This window comes from Nelumbo nucifera, chromosome 4 (genome assembly GCF_055504915.1).
Source record: "Nelumbo nucifera cultivar China Antique chromosome 4, China Antique-T2T, whole genome shotgun sequence".
Classification (NCBI taxonomy): domain Eukaryota; kingdom Viridiplantae; phylum Streptophyta; class Magnoliopsida; order Proteales; family Nelumbonaceae; genus Nelumbo; species Nelumbo nucifera.
In genome coordinates, this window is record NC_142652.1 from 50,688,495 (window position 1) to 50,715,807 (window position 27,313).

The window sequence follows — 27,313 nt, forward strand, 5'->3', positions numbered from 1 at the left end:
TTTATGCACTATCTTGCTCCCCTCCATTAATTGTTTTAGACTTGAAAAAACTGTGTACGCAGCCTTCCTCCCTTGGTAACCGTGCACAAGCTCCTACGTGAGCAGAGTGTTTGCTTTTCAGATCTGCCGCACCCCCGGATAGATGCAATACTATCGCGGGGCCCACAATGCACGACGAATGCCAAAAGCCCGGTTTTTGCACGGTTCCCATTCAGTAATGACGATCGTGCCGCAAATGGTCCGAGTATCCGGCGCGTTGTTTGCGTTTGCATCGCCGAAACGACAAATGGAATTTGCAAATACGATATCGAAATAAAATATTAATAAAATTGGGGTGCAACACGAGGATTTCCCAGGAGGTCACCCATCCTAGTACTACTCTCGCCCAAGCACACTTAACTTCGGAGTTCTGATGGGATCCGGTGCATTAGTGCTGGTATGATCGCACCCGTTTAATTCATGCTCGCTTAGATCTTTATGAACTATCTTGCTCCCCTCCATTATTTATTTTAGATTTGAAAAAAATGTGTATGCTGCCTTCCTCCCTTGGTAACCGTGCACAAGATCCTACGTGAGCGGAGTGTTTGCTTTTCAGATCTGCCGCACCTCCGGATAGATGCAATACTATCGCGGGGTCCACAATGCATGACGAATGCCGAAAGCCCGGTTCTTGCATCGTTGCCATTCAGTAATGACGATCGTGCCGCAAATGGTCCGAGTATCCGACGCGTTGTTTCCAGTTGTATCGCCGAAACAACAAATGGAATTTGCAAATACAAATCAAAATAAAATATTAATAAAATTGGGGTGCAACACGAGGACTTCCCAGGAGGTCACCCATTCTAGTACTACTCTCGCCCAAGCATACTTAACTTCGGAGTTCTGATGGGATCCGGTGCATTAGTGCTGTTATGATCGCACCCGTTTAATTCATGCTCGCTTAGATCTTTATGCACTATCTTGCTCCCCTCCATTAATTGTTTTAGACTTGAAAAAATGTGTATGCAGCCTTTCTCCCTTGGTAACCGTGCACAAGCTCCTACATGAGCGGATTGTTTGCTTTTCAGATCTGCCGCACCCCCGGATAGATGCAATATTATCGCGGGGCCCACAATGCACGACGAATGGCAAAAGCCTGGTTTTTGCACGGTTCCCATTCAGTATTGACAATCGTGCCGCAAATGGTCCGAGTATCCGGCGCGTTGTTTGCGTTTGCATCGCCGAAACGACAAATGGAATTTGCAAATACGATATCGAAATAAAATATTAATAAAATTGGGGTGCAACAAGAGGACTTCCCAGGAGGTCACCCATCCTAGTACAACTCTCGCCCAAGCACACTTAACTTCGGAGTTCTGATGGGATCCGGTGCATTAGTGCTGGTATGATCGCACCCATTTAATTCATGCTCGCTTAGATCTTTATGAACTATCTTGCTGCCTTCCATTAATTGTTTTAGATTTGAAAAAAATGTGTATGCAGCCTTCCTCCCTTGGTAACCGTGCACAGGATCCTACGTGAGCGGAGTGTTTGCTTTTCAGATCTGCCGCACCTCCGGATAGATGCAATACTATCACGGGGCCCACAATGCATGACGAATGCCGAAAGCCCGGTTCTTGCATCGTTGCCATTCAGTAATGACGATCGTGCCGCAAATGGTCCGAGTATCCGACGCATTGTTTCTAGTTGTCTCCCAGAAACAACAAATGGAATTTGCAAATACAAATCAAAATAAAATATTAATAAAATTGGGGTGCAACACGAGGACTTCCAAGGAGGTCACCCATCCTAGTACTACTCTCGCCCAAGCACGCTTAACTTCGGAGTTCTTATGGGATCCGGTGCATTAGTGCTGGTATGATCGCAACCGTTTAATTCATGCTCGCTTAGATCTTTATGCACTATCTTGCTCCCCTCCATTAATTGTTTTAGACTTGAAAAAACTGTGTATGCAGCCTTCCTCCCTTGGTAACCGTGCACAAGCTCCTACGTGAGCGGAGTGTTTGCTTTTCAGATCTGCCGCACCTCCGGATAGATGCAATACTATCGCGGGGTCCACAATGCATGACGATTGACGAAAGCCCGGTTCTTGCATCGTTGCCATTCAGAAATGACGATCGTGCCGCAAATGGTCCGAGTATCCGACGCGTTGTTTCCAGTTGTATCGCCGAAACAACAAATGGAATTTGCAAATACAAATCAAAATAAAATATTAATAAAATTGGGGTGCAACACGAGGACTTCCCAGGAGGTCACCCATTCTAGTACTACTCTCGCCCAAGCATACTTAACTTCGGAGTTCTGATGGGATCCGGTGCATTAGTGCTGGTACGATCGCACCCATTTAATTCATGCTCGCTTAGATCTTTATGCACTATCTTGCTCCCCTCCATTAATTGTTTTAGACTTGAAAAAACTGTGTATGCAGCCTTCCTCCCTTGGTAACCGTGCACAAGCTCCTACGTGAGTAGAGTGTTTGCTTTTCAGATCTGCCGCACCCCCGGATAGATGCAATATTATCGCGGGGCCCACAATGCACGACGAATGCCAAAAGCCCGGTTTTTGCACGGTTCCCATTCATTATTGATAATCGTGCCGCAAATGGTCCGAGTATCCGGCGCGTTGTTTGCGTTTGTCTCGCCGAAACGACAAATGGAATTTGTAAATACGATATCGAAATAAAGTATTAATAAAATTGGGGTGCAACACGAGGACTTCCCAGGAGGTCACCCATCCTAGTACTACTCTCGCCCAAGCACACTTAACTTCGGAGTTCTGATAGGATCCGGTGCATTAGTGCTGGTATGAACGCACCCGTTTAATTCATGCTCGCTTAGATCTTTATAAACTATCTTGCTTCCCTCCATTATTTATTTTAGATTTGAAAAAAATGTGTATGCTGCCTTCCTCCCTTCGTAACCGTGCACAAGATCCTACGTGAGCGGAGTGTTTGCTTTTCAGATCTGCCGCACCTCCGGATAGATGCAATACTATCGCGGGGTCCACAATGCATGACGAATGCCGAAAGCCCGGTTCTTGCATCGTTGCCATTCAGTAATGACGATCGTGCCGCAAAAGGTCCGAGTATCCGACGCGTTGTTTCCAGTTGTATCGCCGAAACAACAAATGGAATTTACAAATACAAATCAAAATAAAATATTAATAAAATTGGGGTGCAACACGAGGACTTCCCAGGAGGTCACCCATTCTAGTACTACTCTCGCCCAAGCATACTTAACTTCGGAGTTCTGATGGGATCCGGTGCATTTGTGCTGGTATGATTGCACCCGTTTAATTCATGCTCGCTTAGATCTTTATGCACTATCTTGCTCCACTCCATTAATTGTTTTAGATTTGAAAAAACTGTGTATGCAGCCTTCCTCCCTTGGTAACCGTGCACAAGCTCCAACATGAGCGGATTGTTTGCTTTTCAGATCTGCCGCACCCCCGGATAGATGCAATATTATCGCGGGGCCCACAATGCACGACGAATGCCAAAAGCCCGGTTTTTGCACGGCTCCCATTCAGTATTGACAATCGTGCCGCAAATGGTCCGAGTATCCGGTGCGTTGTTTGCGTTTGTCTCGCCGAAACGACAAATGGAATTTGTAAATACGATATCGAAATAAAATATTAATAAAATTGGGGTGCAACACGAGGACTTCCCACGAGGTCACCCATCCTAGTACTACTCTCGCCCAAGCACACTTAACTTCGGAGTTCTGATGGGATCCGGTGCATTAGTGCTGGTATGATCGCACCCGTTTAATTCATGCTCGCTTAGATCTTTATGCACTATCTTGCTCCCCTCCATTAATTGTTTTAGATTTGAAAAAAATGTGTATGCAGCCTTCCTCCCTTGGTAACCGTGCACAAGCTCCTACGTGAGCGTAATGTTTGCTTTTCAGATCTGCCGCACCTCCGGATAGATGCAATACTATCGCGGGGCCCACAATGCATGACGAATGCCGAAAGCCCGGTTCTTGCATCGTTGCCATTCAGTAATGACGATCGTGCCGCAAATGGTCCGAGTATCCGACGCATTGTTTCCAGTTGTCTCCCAGAAACAACAAATGGAATTTGCAAATACAAATCAAAATAAAATATTAATAAAATTGGGGTGCAACACGAGGACTTCCCAGGAGGTCACCCATCCTAGTACTACTCTCGCCCAAGCTCGCTTAACTTCACAGTTCTTATGGGATCTGGTGCATTAGTGCTGGTATGATCGCAACCGTTTAATTCATGCTCGCTTAGATCTTTATGCACTATCTTGCTCCCCTCCATTAATTGTTTTAGACTTGAAAAAACTGTGTATGCAGCCTTCCTCCCTTGGTAACGAATGCCGAAAGCCCGGTTCTTGCATCGTTGCCATTCAGTAATGACGATCGTGCCGCAAATGGTCCGAGTATCCGACGCGTTGTTTCCTGTTGTATCGCCGAAACAACAAATGGAATTTGCAAATACAAGTCAAAATAAAATATTAATAAAATTGGGGTGCAACACGAGGACTTCCCAGGAGGTCACCCATTCTAGTACTACTCTCGCCCAAGCATACTTAACTTCGGAGTTCTGATTGGATCCGGTGCATTAGTGCTGGTATGATCGCACCCGTTTAATTCATGCTCGCTTAGATCTTTATGCACTATCTTGCTCCCCTCCATTAATTGTTTTAGACTTGAAAAAACTGTGTATCCAGCCTTCCTCCCTTGGTAACCGTGCACAAGCTCCTACATGAGCGGATTGTTTGCTTTTCTGATCTGCCGCACCCCCGGATAGATGCAATATTATCGCGGGGCCCACAATGCACGACGAATGCCAAAAGCCTGGTTTTTGCACGGTTCCCATTCAGTATTGACAATCGTGCCGCAAATGGTCCGAGTATCCGGCGCGTTGTTTGCGTTTGTCTCGCCGAAACGACAAATGGAATTTGTAAATACGATATCGAAATAAAATATTAATAAAATTGGGGTGCAACAAGAGGACTTCCCAGGAGGTCACCCATCCTAGTACAACTCTCGCCCAAGCACACTTAACTTCGGAGTTCTGATGGGATCCGGTGCATTAGTGCTGGTATGATCGCACCCATTTAATTCATGCTCGCTTAGATCTTTATGAACTATCTTGCTGCCTTCCATTAATTGTTTTAGATTTGAAAAAAATGTGTATGCACCCTTCCTCCCTTGGTAACCGTGCACAGGATCCTACGTGAGCGGAGTGTTTGCTTTTCAGATCTGCCGCACCTCCGGATAGATGCAATACTATCACGGGGCCCACAATGCATGACGAATGCCGAAAGCCCGGTTCTTGCATCGTTGCCATTCAGTAATGACGATCGTGCCGCAAATGGTCCGAGTATCCGACGCATTGTTTCTAGTTGTCTCCCAGAAACAACAAATGGAATTTGCAAATACAAATCAAAATAAAATATTAATAAAATTGGGGTGCAACACGAGGACTTCCAAGGAGGTCACCCATCCTAGTACTACTCTCGCCCAAGCACGCTTAACTTCGGAGTTCTTATGGGATCCGGTGCATTAGTGCTGGTATGATCGCAACCGTTTAATTCATGCTCGCTTAGATCTTTATGCACTATCTTGCTCCCCTCCATTAATTGTTTTAGACTTGAAAAAACTGTGTATGCAGCCTTCCTCCCTTGGTAACCGTGCACAAGCTCCTACGTGAGCGGAGTGTTTGCTTTTCAGATCTGCCGCACCTCCGGATAGATGCAATACTATCGCGGGGTCCACAATGCATGACGATTGACGAAAGCCCGGTTCTTGCATCGTTGCCATTCAGAAATGACGATCGTGCCGCAAATGGTCCGAGTATCCGACGCGTTGTTTCCAGTTGTATCGCCGAAACAACAAATGGAATTTGCAAATACAAATCAAAATAAAATATTAATAAAATTGGGGTGCAACACGAGGACTTCCCAGGAGGTCACCCATTCTAGTACTACTCTCGCCCAAGCATACTTAACTTCGGAGTTCTGATGGGATCCGGTGCATTAGTGCTGGTACGATCGCACCCATTTAATTCATGCTCGCTTAGATCTTTATGCACTATCTTGCTCCCCTCCATTAATTGTTTTAGACTTGAAAAAACTGTGTATGCAGCCTTCCTCCCTTGGTAACCGTGCACAAGCTCCTACGTGAGTAGAGTGTTTGCTTTTCAGATCTGCCGCACCCCCGGATAGATGCAATATTATCGCGGGGCCCACAATGCACGACGAATGCCAAAAGCCCGGTTTTTGCACGGTTCCCATTCATTATTGATAATCGTGCCGCAAATGGTCCGAGTATCCGGCGCGTTGTTTGCGTTTGTCTCGCCGAAACGACAAATGGAATTTGTAAATACGATATCGAAATAAAGTATTAATAAAATTGGGGTGCAACACGAGGACTTCCCAGGAGGTCACCCATCCTAGTACTACTCTCGCCCAAGCACACTTAACTTCGGAGTTCTGATAGGATCCGGTGCATTAGTGCTGGTATGAACGCACCCGTTTAATTCATGCTCGCTTAGATCTTTATAAACTATCTTGCTTCCCTCCATTATTTATTTTAGATTTGAAAAAAATGTGTATGCTGCCTTCCTCCCTTCGTAACCGTGCACAAGATCCTACGTGAGCGGAGTGTTTGCTTTTCAGATCTGCCGCACCTCCGGATAGATGCAATGCTATCGCGGGGTCCACAATGCATGACGAATGCCGAAAGCCCGGTTCTTGCATCGTTGCCATTCAGTAATGACGATCGTGCCGCAAAAGGTCCGAGTATCCGACGCGTTGTTTCCAGTTGTATCGCCGAAACAACAAATGGAATTTACAAATACAAATCAAAATAAAATATTAATAAAATTGGGGTGCAACACGAGGACTTCCCAGGAGGTCACCCATTCTAGTACTACTCTCGCCCAAGCATACTTAACTTCGGAGTTCTGATGGGATCCGGTGCATTTGTGCTGGTATGATTGCACCCGTTTAATTCATGCTCGCTTAGATCTTTATGCACTATCTTGCTCCACTCCATTAATTGTTTTAGATTTGAAAAAACTGTGTATGCAGCCTTCCTCCCTTGGTAACCGTGCACAAGCTCCAACATGAGCGGATTGTTTGCTTTTCAGATCTGCCGCACCCCCGGATAGATGCAATATTATCGCGGGGCCCACAATGCACGACGAATGCCAAAAGCCCGGTTTTTGCACGGCTCCCATTCAGTATTGACAATCGTGCCGCAAATGGTCCGAGTATCCGGTGCGTTGTTTGCGTTTGTCTCGCCGAAACGACAAATGGAATTTGTAAATACGATATCGAAATAAAATATTAATAAAATTGGGGTGCAACACGAGGACTTCCCACGAGGTCACCCATCCTAGTACTACTCTCGCCCAAGCACACTTAACTTCGGAGTTCTGATGGGATCCGGTGCATTAGTGCTGGTATGATCGCACCCGTTTAATTCATGCTCGCTTAGATCTTTATGCACTATCTTGCTCCCCTCCATTAATTGTTTTAGATTTGAAAAAAATGTGTATGCAGCCTTCCTCCCTTGGTAACCGTGCACAAGCTCCTACGTGAGCGTAGTGTTTGCTTTTCAGATCTGCCGCACCTCCGGATAGATGCAATACTATCGCGGGGCCCACAATGCATGACGAATGCCGAAAGCCCGGTTCTTGCATCGTTGCCATTCAGTAATGACGATCGTGCCGCAAATGGTCCGAGTATCCGACGCATTGTTTCCAGTTGTCTCCCAGAAACAACAAATGGAATTTGCAAATACAAATCAAAATAAAATATTAATAAAATTGGGGTGCAACACGAGGACTTCCCAGGAGGTCACCCATCCTAGTACTACTCTCGCCCAAGCACGCTTAACTTCACAGTTCTTATGGGATCTGGTGCATTAGTGCTGGTATGATCGCAACCGTTTAATTCATGCTCGCTTAGATCTTTATGCACTATCTTGCTCCCCTCCATTAATTGTTTTAGACTTGAAAAAACTGTGTATGCAGCCTTCCTCCCTTGGTAACGAATGCCGAAAGCCCGGTTCTTGCATCGTTGCCATTCAGTAATGACGATCGTGCCGCAAATGGTCCGAGTATCCGACGCGTTGTTTCCTGTTGTATCGCCGAAACAACAAATGGAATTTGCAAATACAAGTCAAAATAAAATATTAATAAAATTGGGGTGCAACACGAGGACTTCCCAGGAGGTCACCCATTCTAGTACTACTCTCGCCCAAGCATACTTAACTTCGGAGTTCTGATTGGATCCGGTGCATTAGTGCTGGTATGATCGCACCCGTTTAATTCATGCTCGCTTAGATCTTTATGCACTATCTTGCTCCCCTCCATTAATTGTTTTAGACTTGAAAAAACTGTGTATCCAGCCTTCCTCCCTTGGTAACCGTGCACAAGCTCCTACGTGAGTAGAGTGTTTGCTTTTCAGAGCTGCCGCACCCCCGGATAGATGTAATATTATCGCGGGGCCCACAATGCACGACGAATGCCAAAAGCCCGGTTTTTGCACGGTTACCATTCAGTATTGACAATCGTGCCGCAAATGGTCCGAGTATCCGGCGCGTTGTTTGCGTTTGTCTCGCCGAAACGACAAATGGAATTTGTAAATACGATATCGCAATAAAATATTAATAAAATTGGGGTGCAACACGAGGACTTCCCAGGAGGTCACCCATCCTAGTACTACTATCGCCCAAGCACACTTAACTTCGGAGTTCTGATGGGATCCGGTGCATTAGTGCTCGTATGATCGCACCCGTTTAATTCTTGCTCGGTTAGATCTTTATGAACTATCTTGCTCCCTTCCATTAATTGTTTTAGATTTGAAAAAAATGTGTAGGCAGCCTTCCTCCCTTGGTAACCGTGCACAAGCTCCTACGTGAGCGGAGTGCTTGTTTTTCAGATCTGCCGCACCTCCGGATAGATGCAATACTATCGCGGGGCCCACAATGCATGACGAATGCCGAAAGTCCGGAACTTGCATCGTTGCCACTCAGTAATGACGATCGGGCCGCAAATGGTCCGAGTATCCGACGCGTTGTTTCCAGTTGTATCGCCGAAACAACAAATGGAATTTGCAAATACAAATCAAAATAAAATATTAATAAAATTGGGGTGCAACACGAGGACTTCCCCGGAGGTCACCCATCCTAGTACTATTCTCGCCCAAGCACACTTAACTTCGGAGTTCTGATGGGATCCGGTGCATTAGTGCTGGTATGATCGCACCCGTTTAATTCATGCTCGCTTAGATTTTTATGAACTATCTTGCTCCCCTTCATTATTTGTTTTAGATTTGAAAAAAATGTGTATGCTGCCTTCCTCCCTTGGTAACCGTGCACAAGATCCTACGTGAGCGGAGTGTTTGCTTTTCAGATCTGCCGCACCTCCGGATAGATGCAATACTATCGCGGGGCCCACAATGCATGACGAATGCCGAAAGCCCGGTTCTTGCATCGTTGCCATTCAGTAATGACGATCGTGCCGCAAATGGTCCGAGTATCCGACGCATTGTTTCCAGTTGTCTCCCAGAAACAACAAATGGAATTTGCAAATACAAATCAAAATAAAATATTAATAAAATTGGGGTGCAACACGAGGACTTCCCAGGAGGTCACCCATCCTAGTACTACTCTCGCCCAAGCACGCTTAACTTTGGAGTTATGATGGGATCCGGTGCATTAGTGCTGGTATGATCGCACCCACTTAATTCATGCTCGCTTAGATCTTTATGCACTATCTTGCTCCCCTCCATTAATTGTTTGAGACTTGAAAAAACTGTGTATGCAGCCTTCCTCCCTTGGTAACCGTGCACAAGCTCCTACGTGAGTAGAGTGTTTGCTTTTCAGATCTGCCGCACCCCCGGATAGATGCAATATTATCGCGGGGCCCACAATGCACGACGAATGCCAAAAGCCCGGTTTTTGCACGGTTCCCATTCAGTATTGACAATCGTGCCGCAAATGGTCCGAGTATCCGGCGCGTTGTTTGCGTTTGTCTCGCCGAAACGACAAATGGAATTTGTAAATACGATAATGAAATAAAATATTAATAAAATTGGGGTGCAACACGAGGACTTCCCAGGAGGTCACCCATCCTAGTACTATTCTCGCCCAAGCACACTTAACTTCGGAGTTCTGATGGGATCCGGTGCATTAGTGCTGGTATGATCGCACCCGTTTAATTCATGCTCGCTTAGATCTTTATGAACTATCTTGCTCCCTTCCATTAATTGATTTAGATTTGAAAAAAATGTGTATGCAGCCTTCTTCCCTTGGTAACCGTGCACAAGCTCCTACGTGAGCGAAGTGTTTGCTTTTCAGATCTGCCGCACCTCCGGATAGATGCAATACTATCGCGGGGACCACAATGCATGACGAATGCCGAAAGCCCGGTTCTTGCATCGTTGCCATTCAGTAATGACGATCGTGCCGCAAATGGTCCGAGTATCCGATGCATTGTTTCCAGTTGTCTCCCAGAAACAAACAAATGGAATTTGCAAATACAAATCAAAATAAAATATTAATAAAATTGGGGTGCAACACGAGGACTTCCCAGGAGGTCACCCATCCTAGTACTACTCTCGCCCAAGCACGCTTAACTTTGGAGTTCTGATGGAATCCGGTGCATTAGTGCTGGTATGATCGCACCAATTTAATTCATGCTCGCTTAGATCTTTGTGCACTATCTTGCTCCCCTCCATTAATTGTTTTAGACTTGAAAAAACTGTGTATTCAGCCTTCCTCCCTTGGTAACCGTGCACAAGCTCCTACGTGAGTAGAGTGTTTGCTTTTCAGATATGCCGCACCCCGGATAGATGCAATATTATCGCGGGGCCCACAATGTACGATGAATGCCAAAAGCCCGGTTTTTGCACGGTTCCCATTCAGTATTGACAATCGTGCCGCAAATGGTCCGAGTATCCGGCGCGTTGTTTGCGTTTGTCTCGCCGAAACGACAAATGGAATTTGTAAATACGATATCGAACTAAAATATTAATAAAATTGGGGTGCAACACGAGGACTTCCCAGGAGGTCACCCATCCTAGTACTACTCTCACCCAAGCACGCTTAACTTCGAAGTTCTGATGGGATCCGGTGCATTAGTGCTTGTATGATCACACCAGGTTAATTCATGCTCGTTTAGATCTTTATGCACTATCTTGCTCCCCTCCATTAATTGTTTAGGATTTGAAAAAAATGTTTATGTAGCCTTCCTCCCTTGGTAACCGTGCACAAGCTCCTACGTGAGCGGAGTGTTTGCTTTTCAGATCTGCCGCACCTCCGGATAAATGCAATACTATCGCGGGGCCCACAATGCATGACGAATGCCGAAAGTCCGGTACTTGCATCTTTGCCACTCAGTAATGACGATCGTGCCGCAAATGGTCCGAGTATCCGACGCGTTGTTTCCAGTTGTATCGCCGAAACAACAAATGGAATTTGCAAATACAAATCAAAATAAAATATTAATAAAATTGGGGTGCAACACGAGGACTTCCCAAGAGGTCACCCATCCTAGTACTGCTCTCGCCCAAGCACGCTTAACTTCGGAGTTCTTATGGGATCCGGTGCATTAGTGCTGATATGATCGCACCCGTTTAATTCATGCTCGCTTAGATCTTTATGCACTATCTTGCTCCCCTCCATTAATTGTTTTAGACTTGAAAAAACTGTGTATGCAGCCTTCCTCCCTTGGTAACCGTGCACAAGCTCCTACGTGAGTAGAGTGTTTGCTTTTCAGATCTGCCGCACCCCCGGATAGATGCAATACTATCGCGGGGCCCACAATGCACGACGAATGCCAAAAGCCCGGTTTTTGCACGGTTCCCATTCAGTAATGACGATCGTGCCGCAAATGGTCCGAGTATCCGGCGCGTTGTTTGCGTTTGTCTCGCCGAAACGAAAAATGGAATTTGCAAATACGATATCGAAATAAAATATTAATAAAATTGGGGTGCAACACGAGGACTTCCCAGGAGGTCACCCATTCCAGTACTACTCTCGCCCAAGCACACTTAACTTCGGAGTTCTGATGGGATCCGGTGCATTAGTGCTGGTATGATCGCAGCCGTTAAATTCATGCTCGCTTAGATCTTTATGCACTATCTTGCTCCCCTCCATTAATTGTTTAAGATTTGAAAAAACTGTGTATGCAGCCTTCCTCCCTTGGTAACCGTGCACAAGCTCCTACGTGAGCAGAGTGTTTGCTTTTCAGATCTGCCGCACCCCTGGATAGATGCAATACTATCGCGGGGCCCACAATGCACGACGAATGCCGAAAGCCCGGTTCCTGCATCGTTGCCATTCAGTAATGACGATCGTGCCGCAAATGGTCCGAGTATCCGACGTGTTGTTTCCAGTTGTATCGCCGAAACAACAAATGGAATTTGCAAATACAAATCAAAATAAAATATTAAGAAAATTGGGGTGCAACGCGAGGCCTTCCCAGGAGGTCACCCATCCTAGTACTACTCTCGCCCAAGCACGCTAAACTTCGGAGTTTTGATGGGATCCGGTGCATTAGTGCTGGTATGATCGCACCCGATTAATTCATGCTCGCTTAGATCTTTATGCACTATCTTGCTCCCCTCCATTAATTGTTTTAGATTTGAAAAAAATGTGTATGCACCCTTCCTCCCTTGGTAACCGTGCACAAGCTCCTACGTGAGCGGAGTGTTTGTTTTTCAGATCTGCCGCACCTCCGGATAGATGCAATACTATCGCGGGGCCCACAATGCATGACGAATGCCGAAAGCCCGGTTCTTGCATCGTTGCCATTCAGTAATCACGATCGTGCCGCAAATGGTCCGAGTATCCGACGCATTGTTTCCAGTTGTCTCCCAGAAACAACAAATGGAATTTGCAAATACAAATCAAAATAAAATATTAATAAAATTGGGGTGCAACACGAGGACTTCCCAGGAGGTCACCCATCCTAGTACTACTCTCGCCCAAGCACGCTTAACTTTGGAGTTCTGATGGGATCCGTTGCATTAGTGCTGGTATGATCGCACCCAGTTAATTCATGCTCGCTTAGATCTTTATGCACTATCTTGCTCCTCTCCATTAATTGTTTTAGACTTGAAAAAACTGTGTATGCAGCCTTCCTCCCTTGGTAACCGTGCACAAGCTCCTACGTGAGTAGAGTGTTTGCTTTTCAGATCTGCCGCACCCCCGGATAGATGCAATATTATCGCGGGGCCCACAATGCACGACGAATGCCAAAAGCCCGGTTTTTGCACGGTTCCCATTCAGTATTGACAATCGTGCCGCAAATGGTCCGAGTATCCGGCGCGTTGTTTGCGTTTGTCTCGCCGAAACGACAAATGGAATTTGTAAATACGATAATGAAATAAAATATTAATAAAATTGGGGTGCAACACGAGGACTTCCCAGGAGGTCACCCATCCTAGTACTATTCTCGCCCAAGCACACTTAACTTCGGAGTTCTGATGGGATCCGGTGCATTAGTGCTGGTATGATCGCACCCGTTTAATTCATGCTCGCTTAGATCTTTATGAACTATCTTGCTCCCTTCCATTAATTGATTTAGATTTGAAAAAAATGTGTATGCAGCCTTCCTCCCTTGGTAACCGTGCACAAGCTCCTACGTGAGCGAAGTGTTTGCTTTTCAGATCTGCCGCACCTCCGGATAGATGCAATACTATCGCGGGGACCACAATGCATGACGAATGCCGAAAGCCCGGTTCTTGCATCGTTGCCATTCAGTAATGACGATCGTGCCGCAAATGGTCCGAGTATCCGATGCATTGTTTCCAGTTGTCTCCCAGAAACAACAAATGGAATTTGCAAATACAAATCAAAATAAAATATTAATAAAATTGGGGTGCAACACGAGGACTTCCCAGGAGGTCACCCATCCTAGTACTACTCTCGCCCAAGCACGCTTAACTTTGGAGTTCTGATGGAATCCGGTGCATTAGTGCTGGTATGATCGCACCAATTTAATTCATGCTCGCTTAGATCTTTGTGCACTATCTTGCTCCCCTCCATTAATTGTTTTAGACTTAAAAAAACTGTGTATGCAGCCTTCCTCCCTTGGTAACCGTGCACAAGCTCCTACGTGAGTAGAGTGTTTGCTTTTCAGATATGCCGCACCCCGGATAGATGCAATATTATCGCGGGGCCCACAATGCACGATGAATGCCAAAAGCCCGGTTTTTGCACGGTTCCCATTCAGTATTGACAATCGTGCCGCAAATGGTCCGAGTATCCGGCGCGTTGTTTGCGTTTGTCTCGCCGACACGACAAATGGAATTTGTAAATACGATATCGAAATAAAATATTAATAAAATTGGGGTGCAACACGAGGACTTCCCAGGAGGTTACCCATCCTAGTACTACTCTCACCCAAGCACGCTTAACTTCGAAGTTCTGATGGGATCCGGTGCATTAGTGCTGGTATGATCACACCAGATTAATTCATGCTCGCTTAGATCTTTATGCACTATCTTGCTCCCCTCCATTAATTGTTTTAGATTTGAAAAAAATGTGTATGTAGCCTTCCTCCCTTGGTAACCGTGCACAAGCTCCTACGTGAGCGGAGTGTTTGCTTTTCAGATCTGCCGCACCTCCGGATAGATGCAATACTATCGCGGGGCCCACAATGCATGACGAATGCCGAAAGTCCGGTACTTGCATCGTTGCCACTCAGTAATGACGATCGTGCCGCAAATGGTCCGAGTATCCGACGCGTTGTTTCCAGTTGTATCGCCGAAACAACAAATGGAATTTGCAAATACAAATCAAAATAAAATATTAATAAAATTGGGGTGCAACACGAGGACTTCCCAAGAGGTCACCCATCCTAGTACTACTCTCGCCCAAGCACGCTTAACTTTGGAGTTATGATGGGATCCGGTGCATTAGTGCTGGTATGATCGCACCCACTTAATTCATGCTCGCTTAGATCTTTATGCACTATCTTGCTCCCCTCCATTAATTGTTTGAGACTTGAAAAAACTGTGTATGCAGCCTTCCTCCCTTGGTAACCGTGCACAAGCTCCTACGTGAGTAGAGTGTTTGCTTTTCAGATCTGCCGCACCCCCGGATATATGCAATACTATCGCGGGGCCCACAATGCACGACGAATGCCAAAAGCCCGGTTTTTGCACGGTTCCCATTCAGTAATGACGATCGTGCCGCAAATGGTCCGAGTATCCGGCGCGTTGTTTGCGTTTGTCTCGCCGAAACGAAAAATGGAATTTGCAAATACGATATCGAAATAAAATATTAATAAAATTGGGGTGCAACACGAGGACTTCCCAGGAGGTCACCCATTCCAGTACTACTCTCGCCCAAGCACACTTAACTTCTTAGTTCTGATGGGATCCGGTGCATTAGTGCTGGTATGATCGCAGCCGTTAAATTCATGCTCGCTTAGATCTTTATGCACTATCTTGCTCCCCTCCATTAATTGTTTTAGATTTGAAAAAACTGTGTATGCAGCCTTCCTCCCTTGGTAACCGTGCACAAGCTCCTACGTGAGCGAATTGTTTGCTTTTCAGATCTGCCGCACCACCGGATAAATGCAATACTATCGCGGGACCCACAATGCACGACGAATGCCGAAAGCCCGGTTCCTGCATCGTTGCCATTCAGTAATGACAATCGTGCCGCAAATGGTCCGAGTATCCGACGCATTGTTTCCAGTAGTCTCCCAGAAACAACAAATGGAATTTGCAAATACAAATCAAAATAAAATATTAACAAAATTGGGGTGCAACACGAGGACTTCCCCGGAAGTCACCCATCCTAGTACTACTCTCGCACAAGCGCGCTTAACTTCGGAGTTCTGATGGGATTCAGTGCATTAGTGCTGCTATGATCGTACCCATTTCATTCATGCTCGCTTAGATCTTTATGCACTATCTTGCTCCCCTCCATTAATTGTTTTAGACATGAAAAAACTGTGTATGCAGCCTTCCTCCCTTGGTAACCGTGCACAAGCTCCTACGTGAGCAGAGTGTTTGCTTTTCAGATCTGCCGCACCCCTGGATAGATGCAATACTATCGCGGGGCCCACAATGCACGACGAATGCCGAAAGCCCGGTTCCTGCATCGTTGCCATTCAGTAATGACGATCGTGCCGCAAATGGTCCGAGTATCCGACGTGTTGTTTCCAGTTGTATCGCCGAAACAACAAATGGAATTTGCAAATACAAATCAAAATAAAATATTAAGAAAATTGGGGTGCAACGCGAGGCCTTCCCAGGAGGTCACCCATCCTAGTACTACTCTCGCCCAAGCACGCTAAACTTCGGAGTTCTGATGGGATCCGGTGCATTAGTGCTGGTATGATCGCACCCGATTAATTCATGCTCGCTTAGATCTTTATGCACTATCTTGCTCCCCTCCATTAATTGTTTTAGATTTGAAAAAAATGTGTATGCACCCTTCCTCCCTTGGTAACCGTGCACAAGCTCCTACGTGAGCGGAGTGTTTGTTTTTCAGATCTGCCGCACCTCCGGATAGATGCAATACTATCGCGGGGCCCACAATGCATGACGAATGCCGAAAGTCCGGTACTTGCATCGTTGCCACTCAGTAATGACGATCGTGCCGCAAATGGTCCGAGTATCCGACGCGTTGTTTCAGTTGTATCGCCGAAACAACAAATGGAATTTGCAAATACAAATCAAAATAAAATATTAATAAAATTGGGGTGCAACACGAGGACTTCCCAGGAGGTCACCTATTCTAGTACTACTCTCGCCCAAGCACACTTAATTTCGGAGTTCTGATGGGATCCAGTGCATTAGTGCTGGTATGATCTTACCCGTTTAATTCATGCTCGCTTAGATCTTTATGCACTATCTTGCTCCCCTCCATTAATTGTTTTAGATTTGAAAAAACTGTGTATGCAGCCTTCCTCCCTTGGTAACCGTGCACAAGCTCCTACGTGAGCGGAATGTTTGCTTTTCAGATCTGCCGCACCACCGGATAAATGCAATACTATCGCGGGGCCCACAATGCACGACGAATGCCGAAAGCCCGGTTCCAGCATCGTTGCCATTCAGTAATGACGATCGTGCCGCAAATGGTCCGAGTATCCGACGTGTTGTTTCCAGTTGTATCGCCGAAACAACAAATGGAATTTGCAAATACAAATCAAAATAAAATATTAATAAAATTGGGGTGCAACGCGAGGCCTTCCCAGGAGGTCACCCATCCTAGTACTACTCTCGCCCAAGCACGCTAAACTTCGGAGTTCTGATGGGATCCGGTGCATTAGTGCTGGAATGATCGCACCCGATTAATTCATGGTCGCTTAGATTTTTATGCACTATCTTGCTCCCCTCCATTAATTGTTTTAGATTTGAAAAAAATGTGTATGCAGCCTTCCTCCCTTGGTAACCGTGCACAAGCTCCTACGTGAGCGGAGTGTTTGCTTTTCAGATCTGCCGCACCTCCGGATAGATGCAATACTATCGCGGGGCCCACAATGCATGACGAATGCCGAAAGTCCGGTACTTGCATCGTTGCCACTCAGTAATGACGATCGTGCCGCAAATGGTCCGAGTATCCGACGCGTTGTTTCAGTTGTATCGCCGAAACAACAAATGGAATTTGCAAATACAAATCAAAATAAAATATTAATAAAATTGGGGTGCAACACGAGGACTTCCCAGGAGGTCACCCATTCTAGTACTACTCTCGCCCAAGCACACTTAACTTCGGAGTTCTGATGGGATCCGGTGCTTTAGTGCTGGTATGATCGCACCCGTTTAATTCATGCTCGCTTAGATCTTAATGCACTATCTTGCTCCCCTCCATTAATTGTTTTAGATTTGAAAAAACTTTGTATGCAGCCTTCCTCCCTTGGTAACCGTGCACAAGCTCCTACGTGAGCAGAGTGTTTGCTTTATAGATCTGCCGCACCCCCGGATAGATGCAATACTATTGCGGGGCCCACAATGCACGACGAATGCCAAAAGCCCGGTTTTTGCACGGTTCCCATTCAGTAATGACGATCGTGCCGCAAATGGTCCGAGTATCCGGCGTGTTGTTTGCGTTTGTCTCCCCGAAACGACAAATGGAATTTGCAAATACGATATCAAAATAAAATATTAATAAAATTGGGGTGCAACACGAGGACTTCCCAGGAGGTCACCCATCCTAGTACTACTGTCGCCCAAGCACACTTAACTTCGGAGTTCTAATGGGATCCGATGCGTTAGTGCTGGTATGATCGCACCCGTTTAATTCATGCTCGCTTAGATCTTTATGAACTATCTTGCTCCCCTCCATTATTTGTTTTAGATTTGAAAAAAATGTGTATGCTGCCTTCCTCCCTTGGTAACCGTGCACAAGATCCTACGTGAGCGGAGTGTTTGCTTTTCAGATCTGCCGCACCTCCGGATAGATGCAATACTATCGCGGGGCCCGCAATGCATGACGAATGCCGAAAGCCCGGTTCTTGCATCGTTGCCATTCAGTAATGACAATCGTGCCGCAAATGGTCCGAGTATCCGACACATTGTTTCCAGTTGTCTCCCAGAAACAACAAATGGAATTTGCAAATACAAATCAAAATAAAATATTAATAAAATTGGGGTGCAACAAGAGGACTTCCCAGGAGGTCACCCACCCTACTACTACTCTCGCCCAAGCACGCTTAACTTTGGAGTTCTGATGGGATCCGGTTCATTAGTGTGGGTATGACCGCACCCATTTAATTCATGCTCGCTTAGATCTTTATGCACTATCTTGCTCCCCTCCATTAATTGTTTTTGACTTGAAAAAACAGTGTATGCAGCCTTCCTCCCTTGGTAACCGTGCACAAGCTCCTACGTGAGTAGAGTGTTTGCTTTTCAAATCTGCCGCACCCCCGGATAGATGCAATATTATCGCGGGGCCCACAATGCACGACGAATGCCAAAAGCCCGGTTTTTGCACGGTTCCCATTCAGTATTGACTATCGTGCCGCAAATGGTCCGAGTATCCGGCGCGTTGTTTGCGTTTGTCTCGCCGAAACGACAAATGGAATTTGTAAATACGATATCGAAATAAAATATTAACAAAATTGGGGTGCAACACGAGGACTTCCCAGGAGGTCACCCATCCTAGTACTACTCTCGCCCAAACACACTTAACTTCGGAGTTCTGATGGGATCCAGTGCATTAGTGCGGGTATGATCGCACCCGTTTAATTCATGCTCGCTTAGATCTTTATGAACTATCTTGCTCCCTTCCATTAATTGTTTTAGATTTGAAAAAAATGTGTATGCAGCCTTCCTCCCTTGGTAACCGTGCACAAGCTCCTACGTGAGCGAAGTGTTTGTTTTTCAGATCTGCCGCACCTCCGGATAGATGCAATACTATCGCGGGGCCCACAATGCATGACGAATGCCGAAAGCCCGGTTCTTGCATCGTTGCCATTCAGTAATGACGATCGTGCCGCAAATGGTCCGAGTATCCGACGCGTTGTTTCCAGTTGTATCGCCGAAACTACAGATGGAATTTGCAAATACAAATCAAAATAAAATATTAATAAAATTGGGGTGCAACACGAGGACTTCCCAGGAGGTCACCCATTCTAGTACTACTCTCGCCCAAGCATACTTAATTTCGGAGTTCTGATGGGATCCGGTGCATTAGTGCTGGTATGATCGCACCCGTTTCATTCATGCTCGCTTAGATCTTTATGCACTATCTTGCTCCCCTCCATTAATTGTTTTAGACTTGAAAAAAGTGTGTATGCAGCCTTCCTCCCTTGGTAACCGTGCACAAGCTCCTACATGAGCGGATTGTTTGCTTTTCAGATCTGCCGCACCCCCGGATAGATGCAATATTATCGCGGGGCCCACAATGCACGACGAATGCCAAGAGCCCGGTTTTTGCACGGTTCCCATTCAGTATAGACAATCGTGCCGCAAATGGTCCGAGTATCCGGGGCGTTGTTTGCGTTTATCTCGCCGAAACGACAAATGGAATTTGCAAATACGATATCGAAATAAAATATTAATAAAATTGGGGTGCAACACGAGGACTTTGCAGGAGGTCACCCATCCTAGTACTACTCTCGCCCAAGCACACTTAACTTCGGAGTTCTGATGGGATCCGGTGCATTAGTGCTGGAACGATCGCACCCGTTTAATTCATGCTCGCTTAGATCTTTATGAACTATCTTGCTCCCCTCCATTATTTGTTTTAGATTTGAAAAAAATGTGTATGCAGCCTTCCTCCCTTGGTAACTGTGCGCAAGCTCCTACGTGAGCGGAGTGTTTGCTTTTCAGATCTGCCGCACCTCCGTATAGATGCAATACTATCGCGGGGTCCACAATGCATGACGAATGCCGAAAGCCCGGTTCTTGCATCGTTGCCATTCAGTAATGACGACCGTGCCGCAAATGGTCCGAGTATCCGACGCATTGTTTCCAGTTGTATCGCCGAAACAACAAAAGGAATTTGCAAATACAAATCAAAATAAAATATTAATAAAATTGGGGTGCGACACGAGGACTTCCCAGGAGGTCACCCATTCTAGTACTACTCTCGGCCAAGCATACTTAACTTCGGAGTTCTGATGGGATCCGGTGCATTAGTGCTGGTATGATCGCACCCGTTTAATTTATGCTCGCTTAGATCTTTATGCACTATCTTGCTCCCCTCCATTAATTGTTTTAGATTTGAAAAAACTGTGTATGCAGCCTTCCTCCCTTGGTAACCGTGCACAAGCTCCTACGTGAGCGGATTGTTTGCTTTTCAGATCTGCCGAACCACCGGATAAATGCAAATACTATCGCGGGGCCCACAATGCACGACGAATGCCGAAAGCCCGGTTCCAGCATCGTTGCCATTCAGTAATGACGATCGTGCCGCAAATGGTCCGAGTATCCGACGCGTTGTTTCCAGTTGTATCGCCGAAACAACAAATGGAATTTGCAAATACAAATCAAAATAAAATATTAAGAAAATTGGGGTGCAACACGAGGACTTCCCAGGAGGTCACCCATTCTAGTACTACTCTCGCCCAAGCACACTTAACTTCGGAGTTCTGATGGGATCCGGTGCATTAGTGCTGGTATGAACGCACCCGTTTAATTCATGCTCGCTTAGATCTTTATAAACTATCTTGCTCCCCTCCATTATTTATTTTAGATTTGAAAAAAATGTGTATGCTGCCTTCCTCCCTTGGTAACCGTGCACAAGATCCTACGTGAGCGGAGTGTTTGCTTTTCAGATCTGCCGCACCTCCGGATAGATGCAATACTATCGCGGGGTCCACAATGCATGACGAATGCCGAAAGCCCGGTTCTTGCATCGTTGCCATTCAGTAATGACGATCGTGCCGCAAAAGGTCCGAGTATCCGACGCGTTGTTTCCAGTTGTATCGCCGAAACAACAAATGGAATTTACAAATACAAATCAAAATAAAATATTAATAAAATTGGGGTGCAACACGAGGACTTCCCAGGAGGTCACCCATTCTAGTACTACTCTCGTCCAAGCATACTTAACTTCGGAGTTCTGATGGGATCCGGTGCATTAGTGCTGGTATGATCGCACCCGTTTAATTCATGCTCGCTTAGATCTTTATGCACTATCTTGCTCCCCTTCATTAATTGTTTTAGACTTGAAAAAACTGTGTATGCAGCCTTCCTCCCTTGGTAACCGTGCACAAGCTCCTACATGAGCGGATTGTTTGCTTTTCAGATCTGCCGCACCCCCGGATAGATGCAATATTATCGCGGGGCCCACAATGCACGACGAATGCCAAAAGCCCGGTTCTTGCATCGTTGCCATTCAGTAATGACGATCGTGCCGCAAATGGTCCGAGTATCCGACGCGTTGTTTCCTGTTGTATCGCCGAAACAACAAATGGAATTTGCAAATACAAATCAAAATAAAATATTAATAAAATTGGGGTGCAACACGAGGACTTCCCAGGAGGTCACCCATTCTAGTACTACTCTCGCCCTAGCATACTTAACTTCGGAGTTCTGATGGGATCCGGTGCATTAGTGCTGGTATGATCACACCCGTTTAATTCATGCTCGCTTAGATCTTTATGCTCTATCTTGCTCCCCTCCATTAATTGTTTTAGACTTGAAAAAACTGTGTATCCAGCCTTCCTCCCTTGGTAACCGTGCACAAGCTCCTACGTGAGTAGAGTGTTTGCTTTTCAGAGCTGCCGCACCCCAGGATAGATGCAATATTATCGCGGGGCCCACAATGCACGACGAATGCCAAAAGCCCGGTTTTTGCACGGTTACCATTCAGTATTGACAATCGTGCCGCAAATGGTCCGAGTATCCGGCGCATTGTTTGCGTTTGTCTCGCCGAAACGACAAATGGAATTTGTAAATACGATATCGCAATAAAATATTAATAAAATTGGGGTGCAACACGAGGACTTCCCAGGAGGTCACCCATCCTAGTACTACTCTCGCCCAAGCACACTTAACTTCGGAGTTCTGATGGGATCCGGTGCATTAGTGCTCGTATGATCGCACCCGTTTAATTCATGCTCGCTTAGATCTTTATGAACTATCTTGCTCCCTTCCATTAATTGTTTTAGATTTGAAAAAAATGTGTAGGCAGCCTTCCTTCCTTGGTAACCGTGCACAAGCTCCTACGTGAGCGGAGTGCTTGCTTTTCAGATCTGCCGCACCTCCGGATAGATGCAATACTATCGCGGGGCCCACAATGCATGACGAATGCCGAAAGTCCGGTACTTGCATCGTTGCCACTCAGTAATGACGATCGTGCCGCAAATGGTCCGAGTATCCGACGCGTTGTTTCCAGTTGTATCGCCGAAACAACAAATGGAATTTGCAAATACAAATCAAAATAAAATATTAATAAAATTGGGGTGCAACACGAGGACTTCCCCGAAGGTCACCCATCCTAGTACTATTCTCGCCCAAGCACACTTAACTTCGGAGTTCTGATGGGATCCGGTGCATTAGTGCTGGTATGATCGCACCCGTTTAATTCATGCTCGCTTAGACTTTTATGAACTATCTTGCTCCCCTCCATTATTTGTTTTAGATTTGAAAAAAATGTGTATGCTGCCTTCCTCCCTTGGTAACCGTGCACAAGATCCTACGTGAGCGGAGTGTTTGCTTTTCAGATCTGCCGCACCTCCGGATAGATGCAATACTATCGCGGGGCCCACAATGCATGACGAATGCCGAAAGCCCGGTTCTTGCATCGTTGACATTCAGTAATGACGATCGTGCCGCAAATGGTCCGAGTATCCGACGCATTGTTTCCAGTTGTCTCCCAGAAACAACAAATGGAATTTGCAAATACAAATCAAAATAAAATATTAATAAAATTGGGGTGCAACACGAGGACTTCCCAGGAGGTCACCCATCCTAGTACTACTCTCGCCCAAGCACGCTTAACTTTGGAGTTCTGATGGGATCCAGTGCATTAGTGCTGGTATGATCGCAGCCACTTAATTCATGCTCGCTTAGATCTTTATGCACTATCTTGCTCCCCTCCATTAATTGTTTTAGACTTGAAAAAACTGTGTATGCAGCCTTCCTCCCTTGGTAACCGTGCACAAGCTCCTACGTGAGTAGAGTGTTTGCTTTTCAGATCTGCCGCACCCCCGGATAGATGCAATATTATCGCGGGGCCCACAATGCACGACGAATGCCAAAAGCCCGGTTTTTGCACGGTTCCCATTCAGTATTGACAATCGTGCCGCAAATGGTCCGAGTATCCGGCGCGTTGTTTGCGTTTGTCTCGCCGAAACGACAAATGGAATTTGTAAATACGATAATGAAATAAAATATTAATAAAATTGGGGTGCAACACGAGGACTTCCCAGGAGGTCACCCATCCTAGTACTATTCTCGCCCAAGCACACTTAACTTCGGAGTTCTGATGGGATCCGGTGCATTAGTGCTGGTATGATCGCACCCGTTTAATTCATGCTCGCTTAGATCTTTATGAACTATCTTGCTCCCTTCCATTAATTGATTTAGATTTGAAAAAAATGAGTATGCAGCCTTCCTCCCTTGGTAACCGTGCACAAGCTCCTACGTGAGCGAAGTGTTTGCTTTTCAGATCTGCCGCACCTCCGGATAGATGCAATACTATCGCGGGGACCACAATGCATGACGAATGCCGAAAGCCCGGTTCTTGCATCGTTGCCATTCAGTAATGACGATCGTGCCGCAAATGGTCCGAGTATCCGATGCATTGTTTCCAGTTGTCTCCCAGAAACAACAAATGGAATTTGCAAATACAAATCAAAATAAAATATTAATAAAATTGGGGTGCAACACGAGGACGTCCCAGGAGGTCACCCATCCTAGTACTACTCTCGCCCAAGCACGCTTAACTTTGGAGTTCTGATGGAATCCGGTGCATTAGTGCTGGTATGATCGCACCAATTTAATTCATGCTCGCTTAGATCTTTGTGCACTATCTTGCTCCCCTCCATTAATTGTTTTAGACTTGAAAAAACTGTGTATGCAGCCTTCCTCCCTTGGTAACCGTGCACAAGCTCCTACGTGAGTAGAGTGTTTGCTTTTCAGATATGCCGCACCCCGGATAGATGCAATATTATCGCGGGGCCCACAATGCACGATGAATGCCAAAAGCCCGGTTTTTGCACGGTTCCCATTCAGTATTGACAATCGTGCCGCAAATGGTCCGAGTATCCGGCGCGTTGTTTGCGTTTGTCTCGCCGAAACGACAAATGGAATTTGTAAATACGATATCGAAATAAAATATTAATAAAATTGGGGTGCAACACGAGGACTTCCCCGGAGGTCACCCATCCTAGTACTATTCTCGCCCAAGCACACTTAACTTCGGAGTTCTGATGGGATCCGGTGCATTAGTGCTGGTATGATCGCACCCGTTTAATTCATGCTCGCTTAGATTTTTATGAACTATCTTGCTCCCCTCCATTATTTGTTTTAGATTTGAAAAAAATGTGTATGCTGCCTTCCTCCCTTGGTAACCGTGCACAAGATCCTACGTGAGCCGAGTGTTTGCTTTTCAGATCTGCCGCACCTCCGGATAGATGCAATACTATCGCGGGGCCCACAATGCATGACGAATGCCGAAAGCCCGGTTCTTGCATCGTTGACATTCAGTAATGACGATCGTGCCGCAAATGGTCCGAGTATCCGACGCATTGTTTCCAGTTGTCTCCCAGAAACAACAAATGGAATTTGCAAATACAAATCAAAATAAAATATTAATAAAATTGGGGTGCAACACGAGGACTTCCCAGGAGGTCACCCATCCTAGTACTACTCTCGCCCAAGCACGCTTAACTTTGGAGTTCTGATGGGATCCAGTGCATTAGTGCTGGTATGATCGCACCCACTTAATTCATGCTCGCTTAGATCTTTATGCACTATCTTGCTCCCCTCCATTAATTGTTTTAGACTTGAAAAAACTGTGTATGCAGCCTTCCTCCCTTGGTAACCGTGCACAAGCTCCTACGTGAGCGAAGTGTTTGCTTTTCAGATCTGCCGCACCTCCGGATAGATGCAATACTATCGCGGGGACCACAATGCATGACGAATGCCGAAAGCCCGGTTCTTGCATCGTTGCCTTTCAGTAATGACGATCGTGCCGCAAATGGTCCGAGTATCCGATGCATTGTTTCCAGTTGTCTCCCAGAAACAACAAATGGAATTTGCAAATACAAATCAAAATAAAATATTAATAAAATTGGGGTGCAACACGAGGACTTCCCAGGAGGTCACCCATCCTAGTACTACTCTCGCCCAAGCACGCTTAACTTTGGAGTTCTGATGGAATCCGGTGCATTAGTGCTGGTATGATCGCACCAATTTAATTCATGCTCGCTTAGATCTTTGTGCACTATCTTGCTCCCCTCCATTAATTGTTTTAGACTTGAAAAAACTGTGTATGCAGCCTTCCTCCCTTGGTAACCGTGCACAAGCTCCTACGTGAGTAGAGTGTTTGTTTTCAGATATGCCGCACCCCGGATAGATGCAATATTATCGCGGGGCCCACAATGCACGATGAATGCCAAAAGCCCGGTTTTTGCACGGTTCCCATTCAGTATTGACAATCGTGCCGCAAATGGTCCGAGTATCCGGCGCGTTGTTTGCGTTTGTCTCGCCGAAACGACAAATGGAATTTGTAAATACGATATCGAAATAAAATATTAATAAAATTGGGGTGCAACACGAGGAGTTAAGCGTGCTTGGGTGAGAGTTGTACTAGGACTTCCCAGGAGGTCACCCATCCTAGTACTACTCTCACCCAAGCACGCTTAACTTCGGAGTTCTGATGGGATCCGGTGCATTAGTGCTGGTATGATCACACCAGAGTAATTCATGCTCGCTTAGATCTTTATGCACTATCTTGCTCCCCTCCATTAATTGTTTTAGATTTGAAAAAAATGTGTATGTAGCCTTCCTCCCTTGGTAACCGTGCACAAGCTCCTACGTGAGCGGAGTGTTTGCTTTTCAGATCTGCCGCACCTCCGGATAGATGCAATACTATCGCGGGGCCCACAATGCATGACGAATGCCGAAAGTCCGGTACTTGCATCGTTGCCACTCAGTAATGACGATCGTGCCGCAAATGGTCCGAGTATCCGACGCGTTGTTTCCAGTTGTATCGCCGAAACAACAAATGGAATTTGCAAATACAAATCAAAATAAAATATTAATAAAATTGGGGTGCAACACGAGGACTTCCCCGGAGGTCACCCATTCTAGTACTACTCTCGCCCAAGCATACTTAACTTCGGAGTTCTGATGGGATCCGGTGCATTAGTGCTGGTATGATCACACCCGTTTAATTCATGCTCGTTTAGATCTTTATGCTCTATCTTGCTCCCCTCCATTAATTGTTTTAGACTTGAAAAAACTGTGTATCCAGCCTTCCTCCCTTGGTAACCGTGCAGAAGCTCCTACGTGAGTAGAGTGTTTGCTTTTCAGAGCTGCCGCACCCCCGGATAGATGCAATATTATCGCGGGGCCCACAATGCACGACGAATGCCAAAAGCCCGGTTTTTGCACGGTTACCATTCAGTATTGACATTCGTGCCGCAAATGGTCCGAGTATCCGGCGCATTGTTTGCGTTTGTCTCGCCGAAACGACAAATGGAATTTGTAAATACGATATCGCAATAAAATATTAATAAAATTGGGGTGCAACACGAGGACTTCCCAGGAGGTCACCCATCCTAGTACTACTCTCGCCCAAGCACACTTAACTTCGGAGTTCTGATGGGATCCGGTGCATTAGTGCTCGTATGATCACACCCGTTTAATTCATGCTCGCTTAGATCTTTATGAACTATCTTGCTCCCT

At 46.0% G+C, this 27,313-nt stretch overlaps 50 non-coding genes and 8 pseudogenes across 50 annotated transcripts; all 58 read right to left on the reverse strand.

The window, feature by feature from the left end:
• Positions 1 to 331: 331 nt before the first annotated feature.
• On the reverse strand, positions 332 to 450 carry LOC148793509 (5S ribosomal RNA). The gene has a single exon (XR_016070799.1). It is a non-coding gene; the product is annotated as a 5S ribosomal RNA (ribosomal RNA).
• A 354-nt stretch (positions 451 to 804) lies between these two features.
• Positions 805 to 923, reverse strand: LOC148793510 (5S ribosomal RNA). Its single transcript, XR_016069686.1, has one exon. It is a non-coding gene; the product is annotated as a 5S ribosomal RNA (ribosomal RNA).
• Positions 924 to 1,277: 354 nt separating this feature from the next.
• On the reverse strand, positions 1,278 to 1,396 carry LOC148793511 (5S ribosomal RNA). The gene has a single exon (XR_016075542.1). It is a non-coding gene; the product is annotated as a 5S ribosomal RNA (ribosomal RNA).
• Positions 1,397 to 1,750: 354 nt separating this feature from the next.
• Positions 1,751 to 1,869, reverse strand: LOC148793512 (5S ribosomal RNA). Its single transcript, XR_016075313.1, has one exon. It is a non-coding gene; the product is annotated as a 5S ribosomal RNA (ribosomal RNA).
• A 354-nt stretch (positions 1,870 to 2,223) lies between these two features.
• LOC148793513 (5S ribosomal RNA) lies at positions 2,224 to 2,342 on the reverse strand. Its single transcript, XR_016069003.1, has one exon. It is a non-coding gene; the product is annotated as a 5S ribosomal RNA (ribosomal RNA).
• Positions 2,343 to 2,697: 355 nt separating this feature from the next.
• Positions 2,698 to 2,816, reverse strand: LOC148793514 (5S ribosomal RNA). Its single transcript, XR_016075619.1, has one exon. It is a non-coding gene; the product is annotated as a 5S ribosomal RNA (ribosomal RNA).
• A 354-nt stretch (positions 2,817 to 3,170) lies between these two features.
• LOC148793515 (5S ribosomal RNA) lies at positions 3,171 to 3,289 on the reverse strand. Its single transcript, XR_016072601.1, has one exon. It is a non-coding gene; the product is annotated as a 5S ribosomal RNA (ribosomal RNA).
• A 355-nt stretch (positions 3,290 to 3,644) lies between these two features.
• LOC148793516 (5S ribosomal RNA) lies at positions 3,645 to 3,763 on the reverse strand. The gene has a single exon (XR_016071146.1). It is a non-coding gene; the product is annotated as a 5S ribosomal RNA (ribosomal RNA).
• Positions 3,764 to 4,117: 354 nt separating this feature from the next.
• On the reverse strand, positions 4,118 to 4,236 carry LOC148793517 (5S ribosomal RNA; annotated as a pseudogene).
• A 258-nt stretch (positions 4,237 to 4,494) lies between these two features.
• On the reverse strand, positions 4,495 to 4,613 carry LOC148793518 (5S ribosomal RNA). The gene has a single exon (XR_016069648.1). It is a non-coding gene; the product is annotated as a 5S ribosomal RNA (ribosomal RNA).
• A 355-nt stretch (positions 4,614 to 4,968) lies between these two features.
• LOC148793519 (5S ribosomal RNA) lies at positions 4,969 to 5,087 on the reverse strand. Its single transcript, XR_016075543.1, has one exon. It is a non-coding gene; the product is annotated as a 5S ribosomal RNA (ribosomal RNA).
• Positions 5,088 to 5,441: 354 nt separating this feature from the next.
• Positions 5,442 to 5,560, reverse strand: LOC148793520 (5S ribosomal RNA). The gene has a single exon (XR_016075314.1). It is a non-coding gene; the product is annotated as a 5S ribosomal RNA (ribosomal RNA).
• A 354-nt stretch (positions 5,561 to 5,914) lies between these two features.
• On the reverse strand, positions 5,915 to 6,033 carry LOC148793521 (5S ribosomal RNA). Its single transcript, XR_016069005.1, has one exon. It is a non-coding gene; the product is annotated as a 5S ribosomal RNA (ribosomal RNA).
• Positions 6,034 to 6,388: 355 nt separating this feature from the next.
• On the reverse strand, positions 6,389 to 6,507 carry LOC148793522 (5S ribosomal RNA). The gene has a single exon (XR_016075620.1). It is a non-coding gene; the product is annotated as a 5S ribosomal RNA (ribosomal RNA).
• Positions 6,508 to 6,861: 354 nt separating this feature from the next.
• LOC148793523 (5S ribosomal RNA) lies at positions 6,862 to 6,980 on the reverse strand. Its single transcript, XR_016072603.1, has one exon. It is a non-coding gene; the product is annotated as a 5S ribosomal RNA (ribosomal RNA).
• A 355-nt stretch (positions 6,981 to 7,335) lies between these two features.
• On the reverse strand, positions 7,336 to 7,454 carry LOC148793524 (5S ribosomal RNA). Its single transcript, XR_016071147.1, has one exon. It is a non-coding gene; the product is annotated as a 5S ribosomal RNA (ribosomal RNA).
• A 354-nt stretch (positions 7,455 to 7,808) lies between these two features.
• On the reverse strand, positions 7,809 to 7,927 carry LOC148793525 (5S ribosomal RNA). The gene has a single exon (XR_016070428.1). It is a non-coding gene; the product is annotated as a 5S ribosomal RNA (ribosomal RNA).
• Positions 7,928 to 8,185: 258 nt separating this feature from the next.
• On the reverse strand, positions 8,186 to 8,304 carry LOC148793526 (5S ribosomal RNA). Its single transcript, XR_016069649.1, has one exon. It is a non-coding gene; the product is annotated as a 5S ribosomal RNA (ribosomal RNA).
• A 355-nt stretch (positions 8,305 to 8,659) lies between these two features.
• On the reverse strand, positions 8,660 to 8,778 carry LOC148793527 (5S ribosomal RNA). Its single transcript, XR_016070127.1, has one exon. It is a non-coding gene; the product is annotated as a 5S ribosomal RNA (ribosomal RNA).
• Positions 8,779 to 9,132: 354 nt separating this feature from the next.
• LOC148793528 (5S ribosomal RNA) lies at positions 9,133 to 9,251 on the reverse strand. The gene has a single exon (XR_016072999.1). It is a non-coding gene; the product is annotated as a 5S ribosomal RNA (ribosomal RNA).
• Positions 9,252 to 9,605: 354 nt separating this feature from the next.
• Positions 9,606 to 9,724, reverse strand: LOC148793529 (5S ribosomal RNA). Its single transcript, XR_016069657.1, has one exon. It is a non-coding gene; the product is annotated as a 5S ribosomal RNA (ribosomal RNA).
• Positions 9,725 to 10,079: 355 nt separating this feature from the next.
• LOC148793530 (5S ribosomal RNA) lies at positions 10,080 to 10,198 on the reverse strand. The gene has a single exon (XR_016071512.1). It is a non-coding gene; the product is annotated as a 5S ribosomal RNA (ribosomal RNA).
• Positions 10,199 to 10,553: 355 nt separating this feature from the next.
• On the reverse strand, positions 10,554 to 10,672 carry LOC148793531 (5S ribosomal RNA). The gene has a single exon (XR_016068983.1). It is a non-coding gene; the product is annotated as a 5S ribosomal RNA (ribosomal RNA).
• A 354-nt stretch (positions 10,673 to 11,026) lies between these two features.
• On the reverse strand, positions 11,027 to 11,145 carry LOC148793532 (5S ribosomal RNA; annotated as a pseudogene).
• Positions 11,146 to 11,499: 354 nt separating this feature from the next.
• Positions 11,500 to 11,618, reverse strand: LOC148793533 (5S ribosomal RNA). The gene has a single exon (XR_016073553.1). It is a non-coding gene; the product is annotated as a 5S ribosomal RNA (ribosomal RNA).
• A 355-nt stretch (positions 11,619 to 11,973) lies between these two features.
• Positions 11,974 to 12,092, reverse strand: LOC148793534 (5S ribosomal RNA). The gene has a single exon (XR_016073665.1). It is a non-coding gene; the product is annotated as a 5S ribosomal RNA (ribosomal RNA).
• A 354-nt stretch (positions 12,093 to 12,446) lies between these two features.
• LOC148793535 (5S ribosomal RNA) lies at positions 12,447 to 12,565 on the reverse strand. Its single transcript, XR_016070609.1, has one exon. It is a non-coding gene; the product is annotated as a 5S ribosomal RNA (ribosomal RNA).
• Positions 12,566 to 12,919: 354 nt separating this feature from the next.
• Positions 12,920 to 13,038, reverse strand: LOC148793536 (5S ribosomal RNA). Its single transcript, XR_016075112.1, has one exon. It is a non-coding gene; the product is annotated as a 5S ribosomal RNA (ribosomal RNA).
• Positions 13,039 to 13,393: 355 nt separating this feature from the next.
• Positions 13,394 to 13,512, reverse strand: LOC148793537 (5S ribosomal RNA). Its single transcript, XR_016071513.1, has one exon. It is a non-coding gene; the product is annotated as a 5S ribosomal RNA (ribosomal RNA).
• A 354-nt stretch (positions 13,513 to 13,866) lies between these two features.
• On the reverse strand, positions 13,867 to 13,985 carry LOC148793538 (5S ribosomal RNA). The gene has a single exon (XR_016068984.1). It is a non-coding gene; the product is annotated as a 5S ribosomal RNA (ribosomal RNA).
• Positions 13,986 to 14,339: 354 nt separating this feature from the next.
• On the reverse strand, positions 14,340 to 14,458 carry LOC148793539 (5S ribosomal RNA). The gene has a single exon (XR_016069899.1). It is a non-coding gene; the product is annotated as a 5S ribosomal RNA (ribosomal RNA).
• Positions 14,459 to 14,812: 354 nt separating this feature from the next.
• Positions 14,813 to 14,931, reverse strand: LOC148793540 (5S ribosomal RNA). Its single transcript, XR_016069885.1, has one exon. It is a non-coding gene; the product is annotated as a 5S ribosomal RNA (ribosomal RNA).
• A 355-nt stretch (positions 14,932 to 15,286) lies between these two features.
• On the reverse strand, positions 15,287 to 15,405 carry LOC148793541 (5S ribosomal RNA; annotated as a pseudogene).
• A 354-nt stretch (positions 15,406 to 15,759) lies between these two features.
• On the reverse strand, positions 15,760 to 15,878 carry LOC148793542 (5S ribosomal RNA; annotated as a pseudogene).
• Positions 15,879 to 16,232: 354 nt separating this feature from the next.
• Positions 16,233 to 16,351, reverse strand: LOC148793543 (5S ribosomal RNA). The gene has a single exon (XR_016075050.1). It is a non-coding gene; the product is annotated as a 5S ribosomal RNA (ribosomal RNA).
• Positions 16,352 to 16,704: 353 nt separating this feature from the next.
• On the reverse strand, positions 16,705 to 16,823 carry LOC148793544 (5S ribosomal RNA; annotated as a pseudogene).
• Positions 16,824 to 17,177: 354 nt separating this feature from the next.
• On the reverse strand, positions 17,178 to 17,296 carry LOC148793545 (5S ribosomal RNA). Its single transcript, XR_016069357.1, has one exon. It is a non-coding gene; the product is annotated as a 5S ribosomal RNA (ribosomal RNA).
• A 353-nt stretch (positions 17,297 to 17,649) lies between these two features.
• LOC148793546 (5S ribosomal RNA) lies at positions 17,650 to 17,768 on the reverse strand. The gene has a single exon (XR_016071199.1). It is a non-coding gene; the product is annotated as a 5S ribosomal RNA (ribosomal RNA).
• Positions 17,769 to 18,123: 355 nt separating this feature from the next.
• LOC148793547 (5S ribosomal RNA) lies at positions 18,124 to 18,242 on the reverse strand. The gene has a single exon (XR_016070091.1). It is a non-coding gene; the product is annotated as a 5S ribosomal RNA (ribosomal RNA).
• Positions 18,243 to 18,596: 354 nt separating this feature from the next.
• On the reverse strand, positions 18,597 to 18,715 carry LOC148793548 (5S ribosomal RNA; annotated as a pseudogene).
• A 355-nt stretch (positions 18,716 to 19,070) lies between these two features.
• LOC148793549 (5S ribosomal RNA) lies at positions 19,071 to 19,189 on the reverse strand. Its single transcript, XR_016075129.1, has one exon. It is a non-coding gene; the product is annotated as a 5S ribosomal RNA (ribosomal RNA).
• Positions 19,190 to 19,543: 354 nt separating this feature from the next.
• Positions 19,544 to 19,662, reverse strand: LOC148793550 (5S ribosomal RNA). The gene has a single exon (XR_016069391.1). It is a non-coding gene; the product is annotated as a 5S ribosomal RNA (ribosomal RNA).
• Positions 19,663 to 20,017: 355 nt separating this feature from the next.
• Positions 20,018 to 20,136, reverse strand: LOC148793551 (5S ribosomal RNA). Its single transcript, XR_016070651.1, has one exon. It is a non-coding gene; the product is annotated as a 5S ribosomal RNA (ribosomal RNA).
• Positions 20,137 to 20,490: 354 nt separating this feature from the next.
• Positions 20,491 to 20,609, reverse strand: LOC148793552 (5S ribosomal RNA). Its single transcript, XR_016069031.1, has one exon. It is a non-coding gene; the product is annotated as a 5S ribosomal RNA (ribosomal RNA).
• A 355-nt stretch (positions 20,610 to 20,964) lies between these two features.
• On the reverse strand, positions 20,965 to 21,083 carry LOC148793553 (5S ribosomal RNA). The gene has a single exon (XR_016073672.1). It is a non-coding gene; the product is annotated as a 5S ribosomal RNA (ribosomal RNA).
• Positions 21,084 to 21,437: 354 nt separating this feature from the next.
• On the reverse strand, positions 21,438 to 21,556 carry LOC148793554 (5S ribosomal RNA). The gene has a single exon (XR_016075328.1). It is a non-coding gene; the product is annotated as a 5S ribosomal RNA (ribosomal RNA).
• A 354-nt stretch (positions 21,557 to 21,910) lies between these two features.
• LOC148793555 (5S ribosomal RNA) lies at positions 21,911 to 22,029 on the reverse strand. Its single transcript, XR_016074667.1, has one exon. It is a non-coding gene; the product is annotated as a 5S ribosomal RNA (ribosomal RNA).
• Positions 22,030 to 22,384: 355 nt separating this feature from the next.
• LOC148793556 (5S ribosomal RNA) lies at positions 22,385 to 22,503 on the reverse strand. The gene has a single exon (XR_016074696.1). It is a non-coding gene; the product is annotated as a 5S ribosomal RNA (ribosomal RNA).
• Positions 22,504 to 22,857: 354 nt separating this feature from the next.
• Positions 22,858 to 22,976, reverse strand: LOC148793557 (5S ribosomal RNA). The gene has a single exon (XR_016073501.1). It is a non-coding gene; the product is annotated as a 5S ribosomal RNA (ribosomal RNA).
• A 354-nt stretch (positions 22,977 to 23,330) lies between these two features.
• Positions 23,331 to 23,449, reverse strand: LOC148793558 (5S ribosomal RNA). The gene has a single exon (XR_016072991.1). It is a non-coding gene; the product is annotated as a 5S ribosomal RNA (ribosomal RNA).
• Positions 23,450 to 23,804: 355 nt separating this feature from the next.
• On the reverse strand, positions 23,805 to 23,923 carry LOC148793559 (5S ribosomal RNA). The gene has a single exon (XR_016071514.1). It is a non-coding gene; the product is annotated as a 5S ribosomal RNA (ribosomal RNA).
• Positions 23,924 to 24,277: 354 nt separating this feature from the next.
• Positions 24,278 to 24,396, reverse strand: LOC148793560 (5S ribosomal RNA; annotated as a pseudogene).
• A 354-nt stretch (positions 24,397 to 24,750) lies between these two features.
• On the reverse strand, positions 24,751 to 24,869 carry LOC148793561 (5S ribosomal RNA). Its single transcript, XR_016073000.1, has one exon. It is a non-coding gene; the product is annotated as a 5S ribosomal RNA (ribosomal RNA).
• A 354-nt stretch (positions 24,870 to 25,223) lies between these two features.
• On the reverse strand, positions 25,224 to 25,342 carry LOC148793562 (5S ribosomal RNA). Its single transcript, XR_016070806.1, has one exon. It is a non-coding gene; the product is annotated as a 5S ribosomal RNA (ribosomal RNA).
• A 354-nt stretch (positions 25,343 to 25,696) lies between these two features.
• LOC148793563 (5S ribosomal RNA) lies at positions 25,697 to 25,815 on the reverse strand. The gene has a single exon (XR_016068985.1). It is a non-coding gene; the product is annotated as a 5S ribosomal RNA (ribosomal RNA).
• A 389-nt stretch (positions 25,816 to 26,204) lies between these two features.
• On the reverse strand, positions 26,205 to 26,320 carry LOC148793564 (5S ribosomal RNA; annotated as a pseudogene).
• A 354-nt stretch (positions 26,321 to 26,674) lies between these two features.
• LOC148793565 (5S ribosomal RNA) lies at positions 26,675 to 26,793 on the reverse strand. Its single transcript, XR_016069167.1, has one exon. It is a non-coding gene; the product is annotated as a 5S ribosomal RNA (ribosomal RNA).
• A 355-nt stretch (positions 26,794 to 27,148) lies between these two features.
• Positions 27,149 to 27,267, reverse strand: LOC148793566 (5S ribosomal RNA). The gene has a single exon (XR_016075276.1). It is a non-coding gene; the product is annotated as a 5S ribosomal RNA (ribosomal RNA).
• Between the last annotated feature and the right edge of the window lie 46 nt (positions 27,268 to 27,313).